We start from the raw sequence: 14866 nt of genomic DNA on the forward strand, positions 1-14866 counted from the left end.
GCCCAGGAAGAGTAGAGATGCAAGAGTTTTCCAGTGGATAAGTGCCTTGCTCATTCTTTCTCAAAGAAGCACTCTCTCGAAAGATTGGTAGGGTTGTAAAGGGTGGGAAGGCAATATTTAGAGAAATGTGCCTTTTAAAGACAGTTTTCAGACTTATTCCACCCAAAGCATGTGCTGTTGCTTATTTAATAAATATGTCAGTGATAGAATGCAGAAGAGAAAATGTGAGTAAATGAGTGAGTGAGTAAATGAATGACTGAGTGAATAAATGAATGAACAAGTGAGTGATTAGCGGGTAGATGAATGAATGATTGTATGAGTAAATGAGCGGCAGATGAATCAGTGAATGAGTAAATGAACAAAATAAGTGAATAAAAGTTGAATAAATGAATATGAGCCAAGGAGTGACCTACGTGTCAGTGAATGCATAAATGAGTGAAAAAGTAAAGGAGCAAACTACAGCTTTCACAGGAAAGCTGCATCCATGAGAGAAAATGTAAGTGACTGGCAGAGCCAGGCAAAAAGCAGATCCCTTCCCTCATATCACAGCCCCCACACCCACCACACACACCTCCTCCACGCTAAAGTTCTACAGGATCTCCTAGGACCTGGGGGAAGCTCTCCAGCCACCAGCAAGCCTCCAAGGAGAGCAAAAGAAAGATTCCCTTATTCTGCACAGCCTTCTGGTGGCCTCCAGGTCCTGAACCTGAAACTCCTGTCTTTTTGCAGAAAACCTAAGAGGGCAAAACAATAGCAACTGCCCCATGGGAACCAACCAACACAGAAAGACCCAGAAACATATGAAGGTACTTGGACACCTGATATACTTCCTCTAGGTGAGGCCTGAGACCAGGACAGACATCAGGAGTAGCCCATTCCAGAACATTCTCTGGTTCCTTTCCTAGGCAAACCTTAAAAAGGTACGGAAATAGGAGGGTCAGTCCATAACAGTGTGATCCCTTGTCATCTTAAATAATTGAGAGGGAATCTTCCCCTGGCTGGGTCTCAGTATCAAGGTGTATGCTGCCCTGTCAGGTGGCCTCAGGTAGAGGACAAGCAAATTTAGAAACCCCAGATTTATCCTCCCCCCCAAAAAAAAAGTGTGATGCCTGTCCCTGGCTTTTCCCCCTACCCCAGGCCTTCACACCCTGCGTTCAGGGAGTGAATTTTCCCAGTAAATAAGACCCACACCTCCTCCTCCTCTTTGGGACAATTCTATGCAGGTGACAAGCAGGTCAAATAAAACAAAAGTGACACTTCAAGGCCGAGAAGGTGGCCTGCAGCCCACGCAGCCCCTCCCAGGGCTAATGGTAGCAAATGGAGCCTGACCCGGTTTTGACTTGCACGTTGCTCAGAAAAAGGCTCTAGTAACTTCAGCTGGGGTTTGACTGACATTTTGGGATGGGGCTGCCAACCCCAGCCCAGGGTGCTCCTGCTCGTGCTGGGTCCCCATGTGGAACCTGTACCACCTGCCCTGGGCTCTCCAGGCCGAGCCCCTTCAGAATCCCATGCACCCCAGCCCTGCAGCTAATCTGCAGCCCGCAGCGCCCGGCTCTGCTGCATTCAGCCTCCGGGTCACGGGGCAAGTGGCAGGGGTTCTTTCTTCTTCCCCGCTGATACATCCTTCCTTCCGCTGCTCCTTGCAATCAAACGCTAGGAGAAGGGGCGCAGGGGTGGGGGGTTTGGGGTGGGACTTGGGAGCCTTCCAGAATGCTCTTTCCCCTTCCCATCACAGGTTGCCCGATAATGACCCTGGAGACTTCCACCTGGCCCTGTGAAGGAACGGGTTTCCCTCCGGGGCACCCCCAGGCATCACCTCCTGGCTGCTTCCCCTTCCTGCCTCCAGTGTCCATCCCTCCAGCCTGCTGGGCCTCCCCAGCTGCTTTTTGCATCCCCATTCCGGGAAGAATGAGCCTCCTGCCATTGCCACTTGCCACCTGCACTGTGACCCTGAGCCCCAAAGCACACACCCCAGCAGTTGCTTTCCTTGGTATCATTGGTGCATCTAGAAGCATTGGGGGGGATTTCAAAAACTGGGGGTCACACGGTCTTCAATCTCGGAATAGTCTCCAGGTGTGTGGGGAAAGGCTCTTTTAATTCATGTTTTAAACCTGATTTAGAATCGGTTGGTTTTTAACCTGAGGTCTGTTTTTCTCTGGGACCACACTCTAAAAACCAGAAGGTTCAGACTTCAGCAGGGTTTTCATACAGCGGGAGGGAAGACCTGCCATCTACCCTGCTCTCCTAAGTTTTGCCAACGCTGGGGTTTTCCACTGATTCCTGTCCCCAGCCTCTGCAGACTAAAAGCCAAGGCTGGTCTCCAGCCACAGTGGACACAACACCCCCCGCCTGCAGCCTTCGGCTGGGGAGCCCCAAGCACAACACTGATATTTAGAAAAAGTGTGTGTTTGCTCCTTCTGTCTTGGAAGAGCATTAATGGCTGGGTGGCAGGTGCAGTTTTTATTGGCGTACTTAGGGTGCTTATGATTATTTGTGGGATCAACCTCTCTCATGGACAATTAACTTCGCTCTGTTTCAGGGGCAGAGATCTTACCCCCCCTCATCTTGGCCAGTTGTCTTCCCCTTGTGCATCCTGAGGTGTCTGGGGCAAGGACTGGAGAGTTCAACCACTACTATAGCAGAAAAAAGCCTGGACAGACTGGTTGGGCAAAGAGCTGAGGCAGTTAGAGGCGGGCATCACTGCGGTCACTAAATTAACACAAGTCTCCCAGCCAGGGGCCAATCTAAGCCAGACCCGGTGGAATATCAGGCCCCGTCCTTCACAATTGCAATTAAAAAGAAAAGAGAAAAATCACCAAATGTTTATTATGTCTCATATTGGGGGGAGGGGAATCATTTCATTTTTACCATGGCAGATACTTAGTCATAATAGGAGAAACCGAGACATCTGGAATCAGCAAGAAAAGTAATTCTGGTTAATCATCTTTAAAGACTAAAGGATTTTTTTTTTAAAGATTTATTTATTTATTTATACAAGCACTGGGTACAGTCAGAGGCACGGGAGGGTGAGAGAATTCACCAGAGCCAGAGCGGGGACAGAACAGGCAGACTGATGAAGTACACTGCTGAGGGGAGCAGCGGGCATGGCAAGAGAGGTCTGTCGTGCCATGTGGGACCCTCGCCGGCAGACGGGGATTGAACTGGTGCTGCAGAGGCTGAGGGCAGCTTTGCAGCCCAGTGCTCAACCACTGCGCCACCAGGGGAGGCCCCAAGATTAAAGGATTTTGAGCATCTCCAGGACCACACCCTTTGTCTCTGTGACGTCAGACACATCATTTCTCTGTCCATGCAGCTTGGTGATACCCAAGACCTGCACCTGCTTTGCCCACGGGGCTGCTGCTTCCTGGGGTCCTGGTGCTGACTACTTGTGGCTTTCATACCCTCCACCCCCATTCATAGTCCTCGGGCCAAACAAGTTCAGTTTCTTCTACTTATGGGGTTGCCCTGAAATCCATCTGGCACCAGGCTTCTAAAGGACACCCACCAGCCAGACCCTATAACCCTCCTTCACATCCACAGAGGAAAATCAAGACTGGGGATGGAAAACAGAGGTACTTTCTGGGTGATCCACACCCCTTCCCTCTCCCCGCCCCCAGAAACATGCATTCATTTTGCATCCAGAGATATTTTTAAGTTCATTTTGTTTAATTTCAAAATGCGATCTTCCAGCACACCAAGCCTGGCTCTCCTTGAATTTTTCAGCTCTTTCCCTATCCCATGGCCCTGGATTCACACGCACAATTTGTCTTTGAGTTTGCCACTGGGGTTCCTAAGTCAGAATGACAATCAGAGACCCATTATGTTTCCACAGGCCAAATCATATTACAGCATTGCCAGGAATTAATTTCTATGGGTGAGTGGGCGGCCTCTGTTTTTCAGTTTTCTTGCTGTTGGAGACTAGGCATTGATAAAGCTTAGCCCTTTTCCCGCCTAGGACCCGAACCCCTCTGGCCGATGGCAATGAATTTTGAAACATTTGTCCAAACATCGGGCCCTGCTGGAATTTTACCTTTTAACATTGTGGCGTGAGTCAGCCATCACCAGGAACCAGGGACAACTTTTGATCATACAGAGAAACTCATTGTATTAGGATTTTTTTCTGTGTTAATATAATGATTTAATAAAGACATTTGGCACATAAATAAGATTCTCGTAGACCAAGCATTTTGAACAATGAGAGGATTAGGATCAGCCTATAGGGGATATTAGTAAAAGTGTCTTTTCTAGGGTTTGCAAAACTCTCCCGTCTGTTTAGAGATAAATTTATTATTCTTAACTAAAAACCCTCCTGAAATAGATGCAGTGAAAAAAAACAGAGTTCTCCCCCTGTTATGAGACTTTGCAAGCAAGCTTAAAATTGCTTAGAAACAAAAGACAGGAGGAAAAAGAAAAGGCCATGTCTCCAGATAATGAGGCCCTGCCTTTGTGTTTTATCTGCAAAACAGCACAGTTTGAAAAGTCTGGATTCCATTTCATTTGAACTGAACATAAATGTAGTGCCTGGAATTCTCCCAAATGAATAAATTCTTTGCCGATAATTTTTAAGTAAAGGAAGATCAACAGGATAGGGGCATGAGGAAGGATTTTAGGCTGTAGGGTGTGTGTGTGTGTGTGTGTGTGTGTGTGTGTGTGTACGCGTGCATGCGGGCACACACAGGACAGGGTGGGGGCCAATAGAATATAAATGAAAGAAGACAAACCCTTCAAATGTCCTAACTGGTGTGGGAAAAAACTAGAGAGGGACACATGCCCTGGCATCTAGCAGGACAATTAGCAGAGTCCCAGACACAATTCTTTCCTTTTCTTTCTGTGTCATGCTGAATTCTGTCTCTCTTTCTTGAAAAAATCCAAAGATTCCTTTCCTCTAGCAAAGTCTCTCTAGCTGACGATTTGCTCTTGTTCATCCCAGCTCGGCTTTCTCATCCTGAGGACAGCGACCTCGCTTCTTATCTCAGTGGCAGCTCCCATCTCTCTTGTGCCTTGCGCTGGATCTTCTCCCAGACGGTGAGCAAACAGGCCTGGCTGATGGCAGCTACGAGACCAGGCCGTAGACCTCTGGTCTCCTCTGTCTTCCTTGTGTGACGCCTTGCCGAGCGCAGCCTGCAGTGATGGAGGGGACCCGGCCCCAAGAGGCTCGACTCACCCCCTTCCCTCCCAGGATCGAGATGACCAGGGCAGGGACTGCGCCTTGGTTTCCATAAACCTCTCCAGCAGGACTTGCAAAGTCCTGCAAGGGACACTCTCCTCTTTCAGGCTTAATGTTCATTTTGTTTCCTTGTTAGAAAACGAAGAACAAAGAAAAGGCCATCGAGTCTCCTCTCTGACCACTGGAAGAAAGGTAGAGAAAAAGAAAAATAGGCTGAACAAAGAGAGGACACATCTCCCTCCTCCTTCTTTTTCTCCCCCACCCACAGCAAAATCTAATAAAGATGATTAAATTACATGTCTTTCCCTCCCATTGAAATCCACTGCATACTATTCAAATATTAGAACTCAGGAAATAAGGCAGGACAAGGTCCCTTATGAAACCTTAGAAGACAGCACAGGAGTCTGAGCTGGAGGTCTGCCTGGCTGGGCCGCTCTAATTAAGAAATCACCCTGCTGAGCAGAACTTAATCTAAATAAAATATATAAAGGAATTCAGTGAAAACCATTACCTCCTCCCCACACACCTCAAGTCCAGAGCCGCCAGCTCCCCCAGTCCAGGAGCTCTCCCTCCCGGCCGGCGCTCACCCTCCGGCACAGCACGCCGAGTGTGCCCTTCACATGGGACACAGATTCTTGGAAACTGGACCTGATGGAGCAAAGCATCAGGAAAGCAGTCCTCAAATAGGATTTCTTTCTATGTTGGCTGAGATGTTTTTCCCTCTTCGACATTGTAATGAAATGATGTTGGACGAAACAGCCTTATTACTGTGTGAAGACTGTTCCTGCAGAGGAAGCTGGGCCTGGGGCCTTCTGCCTGGTCAGACTTTCTCAGGGTCAGAGCAGACCTAGTGGGACTTGCTTTGGTTTGAAGAGGGGGTGGAGGGTGGGATTTAAAGCGCCGGACATCTGGCCCGCTCTAGCTTTCACACAACGAGCTGCCCACCCGAAGTCTCTCCGTAGGGTGTCCGAGCTCTTTGCTCCCCATCAGCTGCTTTTGATGGAGTGGCCACTTGAGAGAAAAGACCAAAGCTGCTTAACTTGATTTTGTTCAATATTCTTGTGCTGGCCTCAGACCCCCACTCCATCCAGGGTCACAATCTCTGAGGCTGGGGGACACTTGCTTAGTCTCATTTCCATCTACACCCCACAGAAACCTATTTCATGTTCTCCCTGGTGACTGCTGCAAGTGTGTTATTCTCTTTCACGTCGAGGGTTTTGCATAGACCACTGTGTCTGCTCACAAGAGTGATTCTGTCAAAACCCGCTGAAGGAGATGGACTCACTCCCTGGGGTAAAAAATTGCATACGTGCATAGAAGCTCAGGCTCTGGCCATCAGTTTCATGGAGTACCTGAGTCCTCTAAAGTGTCCACCATCATCAACTTAAGGACCTTGAAAGAGACTCTCCTTTTATCTTTTCTCCTCTGGCAAACATTCACACACTCTTTGGATCAAAATTGAGTCAGGCGCCCCTGAAAGCTCGCTCTGACTAAGCCCCAACCTCAGGCCATTGAATCCAGTCTTAACAAAAATCAGGCTGGATCCATTTTGCAAAACCTTTCACAGCCTGAACATATCACCCCTAGACAACCTTCAGCAAACATCCTATCACGGTGGTTAAGCCACAAGCCCCCTACTCTTGATGTGGAAACAGTGACTTTAAATCCTGCACTAAAAACCTCCACAAGTTCTTGCATTTGGAGCTGAACCCAGTATCTCTCCCTTCCCTTACTGTAGACCCCCCACTCTAGCTGCTCTTGAATAAAGTCTTCCCTAATGCCTTTAATAAGTGCCTTGAATAATTTTTCTTTATCCCCGCCATTTCAGGAGGACCCCTACATAGCCTCAAGACCACCACAAAGCTTCGCTGACAAACCCTGAACTGGTTATTGGACCTCCAGCCTCTGGGTGCCCAGTGGTCCTTGTCTATGCGTCTAGTATATCAAGGGTTATGGTGTGGCCATTATCCCTTGGCATGCCCATCTTCCCTGAGACCTAGGTGGGCATATTCTCTCTGAAAGGCTCAGAGAGTCCAATATTTTTGGCTTCTGGGGCTCTGCAGCAATAATTCAAGTCCACAGTGGTAGCAAAAGCAGTTCTAAATGATGTGTAAATAAATGGGTGTGGCTGTGTCCCCATAAAACTTGATAGGCATAGCGATGCGAATTTCATATCATTTTTCATGTGTCACAAAACAATCTTCTATTGTTTGTTTTCTCAAACATTACAAAATATAAAACAACATTCTTATCACATGAGTTATACAAAAACAGACAAAGGGCAGGGCAGATTAAATCCACAGGACATCGTCTGCAGACCTCTTCTCTATACTGAAGACAGGTCCTCAAAGGGAGATCTTACTCATTTTTTAGTATCATTATCTAGAAATTCCTCAAAAGGTCATTTACCTTTGAGTTTCACTGTCTAGTATTAAATGATACACAAAATGAGTGAATAGGTAAACAAGTGAATGATCAATGGACTGTAAGCTTCTCCTTAAAACAGACACTAAAGAGGACAGCCTTACTTGGGGGGCACTCTTAAGGTTCCATGTCTTGTCATGATTAGAGATATCACCCCTTAAGTGCTTAGCTACCAAGGCCCCAAGCTGCAGGTCTCACAATATTCCACAAATCACTGAGTAGATGCCAAAACCTAAAATTTGGTCCAAAAATCACTCCTCTTAAAGATAAGATTTCTACACCCCTACCTGCTTTGACAGAGTTATGGCTTCTTGGAGCCTCTCCCTAAAAATCCCTTCACCTTCCTGTGGCAGGCAGATCCAATGTGATTCCCAGTGACCTTCCCTCCTCACTAGGTTATTCAAGCCCTTGTAAGATCCTTTCTTCTTGAGTATGGGCTGGACCCATGACTTACTTCTAATCAATTGAATACATAAAAATTATGGACTGTCACAGCCAAAGTGAGATGGTGACTTTGGTTTTGTCAGCAGACCATCCTGCCTTCTCAGCTCCCACATGTTGATGGCAGGGTGCCATGGTGGAGAGGCCAATGTGGCAAGTAACGGAGGGTGGTCTTTGGCCAATTTCTGGGAAAGAACTGAGACCCTCAGTCCAATGAGCAGCAAGGAACTGAATTCTTCCAACAACCACATGACTGGGCTTAGAAGTGAATCTTTCTCTAGTTGAGTCTTCAGATAAGTTCACCACAAACTCTAAACCAGTATTTGGATTGCAGACTTGGGAGAAAACTTGAGGCAGAACACCCAGCCACGTCATGCCAGATTCTGACTTACAGAAATGATGCAACGATAAATGTGAATTATCTTAAACCACCACTCTTAGTAGAAATATGTGGTGCAACATTCAGTAACCAGTACATCTACCTATAGGACAATTGGATGTTTACTCATTTCCCCACCAAAATGTTAGGTTCTTTCAGGGCAGAGTTTAGTTGAATCATACTAACCTTGCCCTATAATTTATGTTCAACAACTGTTTGCTAAATTGACCAGCATTTTAAGTTTCACTGTAATTCCTTTAATTTCAATAACAACAGTATTACTTAAAGATGGGTCTGTGGTAGAATCAAGCAGGTGGCTGATTTGGGCAGAAGGTCTTTGAAAATCATTAGAAAACATTTATTTGAATGTGTACCTTATTGGAGCAAAGATATTCAGGGCGGGTGGGGAGGTTTCATTCATTTTCAAAGACATTAAATTTGTTGTCCTCCAACTACACAAAAGAGATCATTTCCCTCATTGACCCAACCGTGTGTGTCCAGTGGATGGTCTAATTATTTAGAACCTCCCCTTGTTCCAAGTTTTGCATGGGTGATAAGAAGTACTCTGAAAAGAGAGGAAAAGAAGGAAATGGAAAAATCTATGGACAATGGAGAAAAGGAAAGAAAAAAGAGCAAAGAAGTAGTAGTAGTCAGAACACCAAAACCAGATGCAGAGAAATGGTTCAAAAGAAAATGTCTGATTTTGTTGTCTCTGTTCATAAATATTTTGACAAGAAGCTTGGCATTTATCAAAAAGGAAATAAAGAAAAACAGAAGTTGTCTTCCAGAGAACCCACACTCTTGGAATTCAATGACCTAATTCTGTACAAGTTTGTAGAGTAGAGATTGCCTCTCTTGTCTGAGCTCATGGCGCTGGACCTGTTTTCTCGACAGCACATGCCACCGCACTATCAGAGGTTAGGAATAAAGAACAGAGGGTGTAGGGAAATCGTCGGGATACTATGCTGGGAAACACTGTAGATTCTCATTCTCTATCTTACTGTTTGCTTATCAGAGCAGTTAAGTCAACTTTTCATGGTTTTTGTAGACATTATATAATATCTTCTTCCCCCTGGCCCCATCACCAGCTGTTAGCCAGTCTCGTCCCAGAATGGAATGGGGGTTGGATTAGCCTTTGTTTAATAATTTTCATGCTCACATTTGAGGAAACCAGTTCCCAGTTGTTGAACAAACCTACAGTTTCTGCATTATCGTAGAACCAAAGAGATCTCAAGAAAGCCAAGTGTTCAAAAGTCAAAACAATTTAAATCAGTTATTTTAAGCCTGAAACATTCTCATCTGTAAAGTGGGGGCTAGAGCAGAGGACCCCTAGGGTTATTCTGAAGGTTAAATAAGTACAATAGTCGCCATCTAGAGCAAGGCCACTCAACTTTGATGCAGCTGACATTTCAGAGGAGGATTTTCCTTTGTGATAGGGACCTGTCCTATATATTTGTAGGATGTTTAGCAACATCTATAGCTTCTACTCACTAAATGCCTGTAGCCCATGACCTATGGCCTCCGTGGTTACAATCAAAAATGTCTTCACATATTTCTATATTCACATATTTTGTCCCCAGGGGGACAAAGTCACTTTTAGTTGAGAACCATTATTCTTATTTTGACATATGCTAATTGTTCCATGAATATTAGGGTTTTGATTATCATCTAACAGCAGCAGCAGCCTGCTATGGTGACAGCTCCTCTGTCTTCGTGAAGCATTGATATAGTTGTTGCGTTTCTAAACCCTTTCAAAAGAAAGGGTTCAAGATGTGCAAGATCATTAATTTGATAATCATCCAACAAGAAACCATCCCCCGTGAAATCTTTCGTGGAAGGAAAAAGGCCACCATTCTATTCTTCTCCAGGAGCTAGGGACATTCCTAAGTCTCACAGCTTGTGAGACACTACAGATTCTTCCCCTGGCAGGCATTTTCCCGCAGCAGTTACCACTGGTATAATTATTCTCGAATCTTCTCTTGGAGATTTCCAAGGGTACCTCCACTCTCACCTGAGAAAGGAAAAAAGAGATGTTTAAGGGAGTTCTTCAACAGAAGTTTCTCCCTTGGCTATTTTTTTGTGGTTTTGTGCTTGTTTGGGTTTACAAGTGTGTGTTTTGCCCAAATTGTTCTTGCATATTCTAATAGTGTTTGCTTTAGGTGTTTTGATACCACGCTGTTTTGAAGGTACAAATGTTTTTCATGGCATGTGTTGTGCGAAGTGTACAAACGGAGAGGTCGATGTCGGTGACTGAATAGAGCGCAGTATTCCTAAAAATTTTTAACCAAATAAATGCTAATAGTAGAGGGAGGTGAGAAAATATATTCTGGGGTTCTGGGAATAGCCCACTGAAAATAAGAAATTTCTTCCCACCTCCTATTTTTATCTTTAGAATTAATGTACATTTTATTTCCTGTGTTAACTTTATTTTTTTTTTCCCTTGCAAATTCAAGGTACAATTTGGAAGTGATACTTCATGTTGGGTCCTGTTTAGTGTTAACTTTTCCTTTTTTAAAGATTTATTTATTTGTGCATACAAGAACTGGGGTACAGTCCAGAAGTGCGGGGGTGGGGGTGTTAAGATCATTCACCAGAGACAGAATATAGAACAGAGCAGGCAGACTGACTGAAATACACTGCTGAGGGGAGCAGCGGGGAGACAGGAGAGGTCTGCTGCGCCATGTGGGTAACCTCCCCAGCCGGGGATAGAACTCATGCTGCAGTGGCTGCAGATAGTTTCTTAGTGCTGTGTCTAAACCCCTTGTGCCACCAGGGAGGCCCCAGTGTTAACTTTTCCTACTTCCCCTTTTAAAGCAGGAAAATTGCTCTCGAAATGCAAAATCATAGCATTGGAATCAGATGGAATAATGCAAAACTTTAATTTAAAAAAATAATACACAACTTAGCAATCACTCAGCTATGCACATGTATTCCTCAGTCCATATGCTTCCCCTTGTTTACTGCAGTGTCCTAAAGGGATTTTTTTTCCCAACCCCACCCTCCCATTGCCACCACCTGTCACCATTACGTCTTTCCCTGCTCCCCTTCTATATTCTGCTCAAGCCTTTCCCTTTCTTAGAGGTCTGTGACCTTCAAGTGTGTCAAACACTGTCTTGAGTCCAAGTCACCTACAGGATTTCCCTGGTGAGTTAGTTACCTCGGTGCAGCCACTCTTCCTGGACATTAATGAAAATACTTCAACACAGATAAACGCTTTCCAAAAAATCATTACTGTGTCAAGATTTCCTCCCTTATTTGAACTCTTTATCATTATTTAATCTAAGGGTGACTATGAATGAGTGATGTGGTGTCTGTTTGAATCTGATAAGTGTGTCTGCATTTCACAAATCATGCATTTTCTAAATGCTTTTATCCTTACTTAAGGATACAAGTGGTTCTCCAGTAAATAGGACCCATCCAGGGGTCCTGTGACAGAAAAGCAACCACTTGGGGTGAGATTGTGTTACTCTTGCTGATGAAAGAGTAGCAAGACTATGTCACCTGTATCTGAACAAAACTCAGTTACAAATATGTGACAAATCACTCTGGAAAAATCATCCAGTGGACCTCTCAGCTTCAGGTGTGATCAGTTTTCCCAGAAAGACTGAAGCTGCAATTGGGTGGGTAAACAATCAAGAAAGTTCCTCTGTTTTGGAGACCGGGTGTCCAGGAATAGGTGGCGCGAGAGGTGGTCCAGGTTGACCTCTGATGGTTCATCGCCAGAGTCAGGCTACTTGAGCCGACATCTGCAGGGTGGGTCAGCCAGTGGCATCTACCACCTGGTGTCCTTGTGATGGTCAACTGGCATCCTGTCGAGGTCAAGTGCCTGGTTCCCAGGAAGCACTGAACAAATGCTTGGTCCATGAAAAAGACCAAGCTCCAACCACCCACCCAACTTCAGACCCACATTTGGCTCAGTTTCCACTGGCAGCTCTAGGGGAACAGTGGTACCCCAGAGGCCAAACCTACAAAAGACCAACAGGGAACGTTCCCCCAGAGCCAGCACACAGCTCACGGAGGTGATCCATAAATCCTCACCCTGTGAGTCTAAGTGATGTGGGTGATGCTCGCTGTGGGGCTTTGAAATAACTGAGATCCGCTGCTGCATAATTCCCAGTACTGAAGTTGTTTCCTTGCCTGTAATAACGGTCCACCAGGTAGCTTGTGGCCAGTGGGCTAAAAAGCAGTGGGCGGTTGGTGTCAGCCTCCTGAGCTGCCAAGGGGAGATATTTTCCTCGGGCTTCTGGGTGGGTTTTTTGAGCCAACACCCTTGAAAGGGAAGCAGGGCCTGCATGCCACAGGCATCTGGGACACAAGGCCTACACAGTATTTTTGAGAAGTCAGTATCGCTCTCTGACGATAAAGGGGCATTCACTGTGGGCTAGGCTGCTCCAGGGGGGTGGGTGGAGTCGGGGCAACCAGGCAGGCCTGGGACGGAGTTTGCAGCCAATTTTCCTTTTCCACCATCTCTAGAGTTGAGTAGGTGCCAATAGAGCTAAACACTTTTGGAGACACCCAGAGACACAGATAGTGCGCCCCCCACAGCCCCCCACAGCCCCCACAGGCCCGTCTTTTCCATGGAACTTAGCAGCAGCTACCAGCGCCCGGCATCATAGAGCATTAATTTTTTCCCTTGCCTGGTTTCCCACATTCTGTGACCACCTCAGAGTGTGCCAGGGAAAATATTGAAAGCCTAGGCAAACGAAGGGGAACCCAACATTCACCAGTCTGGCCTTAAAATAGCCGGTGGAACGCCCCCGTCCCAGAGAGGACACAGGCGGTGACTGTTAACGAGGTTGCTCAGAGCACCCGCCCACCCCACCCCAGCAGCTCGCCCCAGTTCCCTGAAAGCCTATCTCAGACAGAGGACAAAGCGGTAGCCAGACGCCTTGGCTGCCTCATCCCCTCTGGGCCTCGCGACGTGGGTGAATATTAACGAACACGAAGTGACCTGCCTCTTGCCACCAGGAGGAGGGGGGGCCCTGGTGGATGTAGGTCTGGGGTTGTGCAGAGCAATGGGGCGGGCATTCCTGGAGGAGCCCCGAGGCCTTGGGACACACCCCAGGGCTGGGCAACTGGGCAGAAAAAAAATGTCTCCGCACTGACCACCGGACAGTCTGGGGGGCAGAGGCAGATGGCTGCTCCGTGACCAGGCTGCGTGTTCTGGATGGCGCAGGCAGTGGGCACAGAGGCCCACTAGGAAGAGGTGTTGAAGGAGAGAAGGAAGAAGAGGGATGAGAATCGGGGGTGAGGACAAGGCTGGAGCTGCAGCAGGTGCTACATCAACCCACGTTTTTCTATGTTTTGTAAGTGCTCTCCAGGCACTTGACAGATTTAGCAAATAAAAGTCAGGGTACCCATCCAGTGCGAGTCTCAGATCAACAGCAAATGTGTTTTTTAGGATAAGTTTATCCCGTGCAATATTTGGATCTGCCTACACCCCAAAAAGGAAAATTCCTATTCTATCTGAAATGTAATGGCCGATGAAATTTGAGTTTGAGATAAACTAATTTTTAGCATACATATCTCTCAGGCAGTATTGGAGACTCTACTAAAAAATACTCGGTGTTTATCTGGAATTCAAATGTAACCGGGCGTGTTGCATTTATCAGCAACCTTATCGCAGGTTCTGTATCCCCAACTAGAATGAAAACCTTCAAGGGAAGGATGTTTATTTTATGTCCCTTTTGCAAAACCAGATGGGGTCCATCGTGCGCTCCTTTGCTATGTGATGTGGAACTGAACGGCAGGATAATAGGGATAAACACCCTGAGCTGTCCTGGATTCTCCTATGATTCGCCACGTGATCTTGGGCAAGTGACTTCATCACTGTTACCTCAATGTTGCCATCTGCTAACTGGGAAAAATGATATTTGCCTGCCCCGGTGATTTTTATAAAGAAATAATGTAGGTAAAACCTAGTCTAGGCTATATCCTAATTCCGAGGCTTATGAAAGTCAACGTTTGCTTTTTCACTGTTGCTATTGTTGAGTATTCCGTTCTCAGTGAGTAGGGAGGATAAGAGAAGGCACCCAGCTCGCGTAGCAGGGCCCCCCGACTCTGACTGGCCAGAATATCTCTTCAACAGCTTTGTTGGTTTCTTTCCCTGGGAATTCCAAGATTCCTTCCAATTCCAAAGGCCATCAGTTAAATAGATTGAATGGATGACAACAAAGGAATCCACAAACGTGTGGACAGAAATGTGCAAGGAGCTTAGGAAGTAGAAGTGCGATGGGGACATTCCCAGATGAGGGAAAGCGTCAGCCCCAGTACAGCGTCTGCCCTTCTCCATGGGACCTTCAGTAGGTAGGTTCTGCGAGAGCTGCCCAGCTGAGAGGCGACTATTTCTGCTTCGACCTGGATTTGCACCAAAGGATCCTGGAGTAAGAACTAAGTGTGCAGAGCCTTCCCAGTGGGCAGCCAACCGGTTTGCTTAAATGAACTCAAGGCAGCCC

The 14866-nt window shown here is 46.4% G+C and overlaps 1 long non-coding RNA gene across 1 annotated transcript; it reads left to right on the forward strand.

Annotated features, from left to right (window-relative positions):
* Window positions 1-3319: 3319 nt before the first annotated feature.
* On the forward strand, window positions 3320-5463 carry LOC119232516 (uncharacterized). The gene is made up of 3 exons (XR_005122132.2): window positions 3320-3572; window positions 4931-5025; window positions 5304-5463. It is a non-coding gene; the product is annotated as an uncharacterized LOC119232516 (long non-coding RNA).
* The last annotated feature ends 9403 nt before the right edge of the window (window positions 5464-14866 follow it).

This window comes from Talpa occidentalis, unplaced genomic scaffold (genome assembly GCF_014898055.3).
Source record: "Talpa occidentalis isolate TD23 unplaced genomic scaffold, MPIMG_talOcc4v2.1 talOcc4.7, whole genome shotgun sequence".
Classification (NCBI taxonomy): domain Eukaryota; kingdom Metazoa; phylum Chordata; class Mammalia; order Eulipotyphla; family Talpidae; genus Talpa; species Talpa occidentalis.